This window comes from Marmota flaviventris, chromosome 4, assembly GCF_047511675.1.
Source record: "Marmota flaviventris isolate mMarFla1 chromosome 4, mMarFla1.hap1, whole genome shotgun sequence".
In the NCBI taxonomy this organism is placed as follows: domain Eukaryota; kingdom Metazoa; phylum Chordata; class Mammalia; order Rodentia; family Sciuridae; genus Marmota; species Marmota flaviventris.
In genome coordinates, this window is record NC_092501.1 from 59026415 (window position 1) to 59032414 (window position 6000).

Genomic DNA, 6000 nt, shown 5'->3' on the forward strand with positions numbered 1-6000 from the left:
TATTACCATTAGATCAACCCTCCACCCTTTGTCCAATTCACACTTCTGTAAGACTGTTCATAAGATACCAAACCTAAGCACAAAACTACAATGGCTTCCCTGCTTCTTTGAGTCTTTATTCCAAAGGCTCCCATATCATGTGAATTAAATTAATTTGTATGCTTCTTTTCTTGTTACTGTTTTTTTCCATAGAAATCTCAACCATGAACCTTGCAATGAGTAAGAAAATTTTTTTTTTACTTTTCTCTACTGTCACACAAAACTAGACAAAAAGATCTATAGAACACAAAGAAGTGCTCAGAAGTTAGACTCACACATTTGGAACTCGATGAATGGAAGTGGTAGACTGGTAGATCAGAGGATATTGATGGCTAATAAACAGTGCTTAAATAATAATTATCCATATGGGAAAAATTAGATAAACTACATGCACACATACAACCACTTCAGGTACATGAAAAAAAACCACAGAACTTTGAAATTATTGGAAGAAAAGTAAGAGAATATATTTATGACATTAGAATATAGAAGGATTTCTTAAAATATAAGCCATTAGGGAAACATTCATTAATCCAACTATATTTTTCTTGAGGGTGGCGTAAAAAGGGACTGACCTCAGGGGACACTCTACCACCAAAATACATATCCTCATTCCTTTTTATTTTTTATTTTGAGATAAGGTCTCACTAAGTTGCTGAGCCTGACCCAAAACTTCAAACAAAACAAACAAAAAATAAAAATACATCAAAGGATACATAATATGCCTGTATAGTTGCATTGAATTCATTTATAAACATTCATTGAACTATACCTGTAAGACTTGTGCATTCTCTTTTCATCTATTACACTTTAAATATTATAATTAGTACACACAAAAAGATGTGCACATAAAAGTCTTAGAATAGGAAATCTTAATGGCCAATGAGCATGAAAAGATGTTCAGCCTCACTGAGTACATGTAAATGAAAATGAAAATCCTAACAAAGATGTATTTTACACATTTAATTAGCAAAACTTACTAAGTCTTGTAAGACCAGGTGCTGGTAAGAATGTAGAATACCAGGAACTCCACACATTGCTGGTAGAAGTAAAAGTTAGCAAAATTACTTAGGAAAATTTTCAAATACCCATTAAGTTATGCACAAATATTTTAATCCAGCAATTCCTCTCTATTAAAGTACCAAAGGGAAACTCTTTTACATGTTTGAAGAGAAACATTCACAAAAATATTCATAGAAGCATTATTTGCAAAAACAAAATGTAAAAAAATGAAAAGTCCAAACATCCAAGAGCAGCTTGATAAGTTATAGTACAATCAAACTAGAATATTGCATGGCTGAGAAAATAAATGAGCTAGAGCTAAACATGTCAACGTCGATAAAATTTCACAAAAATAATGTTAAGCAAAGAAAGGGAATTTCCATAAGAATTACAGAAGACTATGATTCTGGGCTATAGTCTGGCTTTATCTTCATGGAGAGTTTTATCAAAACCTCCTCCTTTGGGGGGAGCCAGCAGGCCAGGCAGGAGTGAGTCCTGAAAAACACTGGGTTCACCACAATTGGAACACTGGGCAGGCAGAGTATATATAGGCCAGGGACTAGACATCAGGCAAGAATGTGGTTTACATTTGGTATGGTACTTCTGTTCTCACCTTGGCCAACCTCCAGCTGTCAGGAATAGGTCCTAGCAGAACCTACCTAAGGAGAAATGAGTATCCTCAGCTGACCCAAGAAGGAAGGGAATAGATGGGAACTTCATCTGTACATGACTCAGGAAAGCCAAGTACAGATAAACATTGTGCCAGGCTCACCCATCCATTTTTAGTTCAAAAAGATGATGACATATGGGCCTCTTGAGTCACACAGCTCCAATCTGGTTTCCTTCAGTTCAGAGACTTTTATCATCTCCCAAGAACAAGTGTTCACTCTCCTGCTATGGTGGTATCGGGCCACCTCCCAGCAGCACAGAATGCAAAGGGGGGACCTGGGGATTTCAACCAACCTTCTAACTTTCAATCCGACCTCTTTGGTTTAGCCCTGCTTTCCCCGATACCCCAGCATCCTTGATGCCACTGTTTTTGAGGAATGTGTGGTACAAGCCCAGTGGATGCTTATGTTTCCCCAGCGTCCATTTAGAATTCAGCTCTCTCAGGTTCACAAAGTCAATTCCCATACATGTGCCTGCATTCCAGCTTCAAAACTGCTGTCGTGATGGATTCTCATTGGCATGTGAAACAAAATACAAAATAAGCCTGGATGTTAAAAGCAGAAATCAGTTAGGAAGTGTCTGTTACATGCAATTTTAATGTAGGTTTTCACACTTCAATTGGGAAGACAACCCTCCCTTGTCATTGTAGGTTTATGCCTTCTATTAAAAATCCCTCTATGTGTATGTAGCTTAATTGGAGTTCAGGAAGGATTGACGTTATAGGTGTGTATTCAAACCCCCTTCTCTGCCTAACAGTTTATATAACAATATAACCACTGTCTGATTCCTTTCATTTTTTTACATATCTTAAATGTCATATAATTAATAAACAAAAAGATTGAGGGACTAGGGTTGAGGCTGAGTGGTAGAGCTTGCCTCGCATGTATGAGGCCCTGGGTTTGATCCTCAGCACCACATATAAATAAACAAATAAAATAAAGGGGAAAAAATAAAAGATAGAGAAATCTCTCTATGGTTATGAAGGTGTTATCTTGCCTTTTTTGTAACTGGAGATCATGAAATTTTCTTTCATGTTTAGAAAGGGCAGAATCAGAGTTTGAGACCACATAGTTCATCTCTTTCCCTTTTATTTTTTTCAAATATATTTTATTTTTTACTTGTAGTTGAACACAATACCTTTATTTTATTTATTTATTTTTATGTGGTGCTAAGGATCAAAGCTAAGGTGCTAAGGACCTCGCACATGCTAGGCGAGTGCTCTACTGCTGAGCCACAACCCCAGCCCTCTTTCCCTTTTATTTTTAAGAGCAAGAAACTGTTCAGAGAGTTGACATGATTTGTTCATGAACATCAGTAGCAGACCTAGAATTATCTGTAAAATTGTCTGATTATGGGCCAGAGTTCTTTTGTTAGAGATCTCCATTTAGTGATTTTACAATTTTTTTTTCATAGTAGACTAAACTTTCCCCCAAACATTCAGTTATTCTACTGAATCTATACATTCAAATAATCAAAAACTTTTTTACAGATCTCAATAAATCATACCACTAATAAGAGAACTAAATTTACCCACATGGCTTGAAGCAGTCAACTAAAATCTATTCTCAAGTAAGTGACAAAACGGGAAAAACCTTGATCAGTTTCCCATGTTTGGTTAATCTGACTAGTTTAGGCCTTCCTCCTTGACATCATCTCTTAACCAGTAGGTACAGATTCAGACAAGAGTTTGCCAAGAAGGGCCTGGGTGTTTCGCTTGTGTTAGGGCACTAGATGTTGAGTTGCTTGCTCATTGTTCCTACAGATGTCTTCAATTTTATACTGGCTTACATATCCAGTCCCATGGGTGATGTGTTGCAATATCCCCTGATTTTCCACATTGCCTTGGGAACATTGCCATCTTAGGGATTCAGGAAGTACACACCCAAAAAAGGATTCAATTGTGAAAGTTCATTCCATTTAAGCAAAGCTGGTTCCCTGCCTTTCTTCTTTACAAACTATTGTGTACAATAGCTTATAAGGTAACAATGCATTCATTTTGAGACTTCAAGAATAGGGGACTAAGGCAGAATTTTCAAAGCAAATAATCAGATAGTTTTCACATTCCAGAGTCTGAAAATTCTAAAAATAATTCAATTAAAATGCCTAATGCTTTCATGCGCGCGCGCACACACACACACACACAGACACACAGACACACACACACACATACCTGAGATACTAGAAAAGTATTTTTGAATAAATGAATTTTCCAGAGTGTTTTCACTTGCTATCCTTTTCTTTTCCCCCACAGGAAAAAAAATTTTAAATCCACTTAATCATTTTAACTTCACAAATGAAAACAGACTTTATAAAAATTGGGTAAAAGGGTTGGGATTGTGGCTCAGCAGTAGAGCACTTGCCTAGCATGTGTGACGCTCTGGGTTCGATCCTCAGCACCACTTAAAACTAAATAAACAAAATAAAGGTATTGTGCCCAACTACAACTAAAAAGACTATTTTTTAAAATTTGGGTAAAAATACAGCTAGACCAAACTGAGGAAGATTCCATTTTTTTAAACTTTGCAGTAGTAACACTATTCTCAAACTTATACCATTTTTCATCGATTACATTAATAGACCTTTTATAGATCTTAAATACTGGATAGATTCAGGTTAAATATAACACTAGAATCCTAAATAACCAAAATAGATGATTCACAGGTCCTTGATTTGTGATTTTAATGTGGGCATGAAGTACTATTTGGTGGGCCTTTATGTTCACCTCTGTCTGGTGTGGTCAAGAATCGCTGTCACAGGAGGACAGGATAAGTGGTTGGAGAGCAGGGAACTGCCATTAATTTTGTCGGCTTCTCAAAACCATTAGGACAAACTGAGAATGCGGTATAACTCAGCCTTGTACTTTTTCTTAATATATCAGGTACAGCCCAATGTTCCCAGTCTTCACCTTTCTTCTGGGAAATGGACAACATAATTCCTTTCATGAGAGCCTGAGATACACATGAAAGAAAAACAAAACCAGGGGATAGGGCTGGAGATGTAGCACTTGCAGAACAGGCATGAGACCTTGGGATTTCATCTTCAAAAAAGAGGTTAGTGGAAAGTTTCAACACAGCATCTCATCCCTGGGACATTAAGTTAAGTTTAAAGCATGGGAAAAGGTGGTACACACCAATAGCTTGCCTACCCAATTTTTTTGCCTTCCTCCAGGGCTGAACCCCTGGGAAGATAATATGAACTTTGGTTTACTCCATATGAATATCTCAGTGACCTAAAAAGAAGTGAGAAAGACAAAACCCTGGAAGTTATTTGATGCAGCTAAAAAGGTAGGCCAGTCGTGATGCTGCAAACTACCACTGCACAGAACTCTAGGCCATTGGCAATTTTCTAAACAAACCCCAAAATAAAACCAAAATCCACTTGAAATTGTTGGAAAAATCTACATAAAATTTTGCAAAGAATAAAAGACAATCAAAAACTGATGTTATAACCAGTGCTTCTTTTAAATGTCTATTATTTTGTAATGAAAGCATGTTCTTGCAATTAGAGCAACAAAACCCTCTACAAAGAATACTAGGATGAACATCAAGAAACCCCCAGCCTTTTTCTCACCTCTGCTACATACTAACACTGAAACTCTGGACAAATTAGCCATATTCCACCTACAAACTTGGGATTGTAATATGTTTTTCACTCCTGAGCATAATAAGAAGATGAATATCTGCAACAGTGCCTTGAGCTATAACATAAAATACAAGTTATTCTTATTTTTAGTACAAAAAGTCTAGAAATAAATACCATATTGTCCTAACATTTTTATTATTATAATTAGTCCAAATTGTGTTTTTTTGTGCAACTTGTATTTGGTTTTTTGTGCAAGAGGTAGACAAAAAAGAAAAAAAAAAGTCACATGAATAGAGAGAAATAAGAAGAGGAAATAAATGAGACAAGTTTGATTAATGTATTATGCTAAAAATTACTGCAAGAAATGAAAGGGCGATGCTAAATTAGATAGCTACAAGACACGAAATTCCCTTGCCGAGCTATTTCAAACCAAGGCTCTATGAGAGAGAACGAAGCCAAACAAAGAACATATGGTATTGTTAAAATGAAGTATCAGGAAACTTAAGTAGCTAAATGATTTCCATGATTTGAAATCAAGAAGGCATATTAGCTAGTAAGTGGATCTCATTGTCTAGAGAGTATATAGATCTCCCTAGGGTATGGGATGTTCTTTCCTGATCTTTCAAAGAGGCTGAGCTCAGAAGTTTGTGGTCCTTGATCTATTTCTGAAATCTCTGGGGACCTGGATCTAACCACCAAACCTGAACA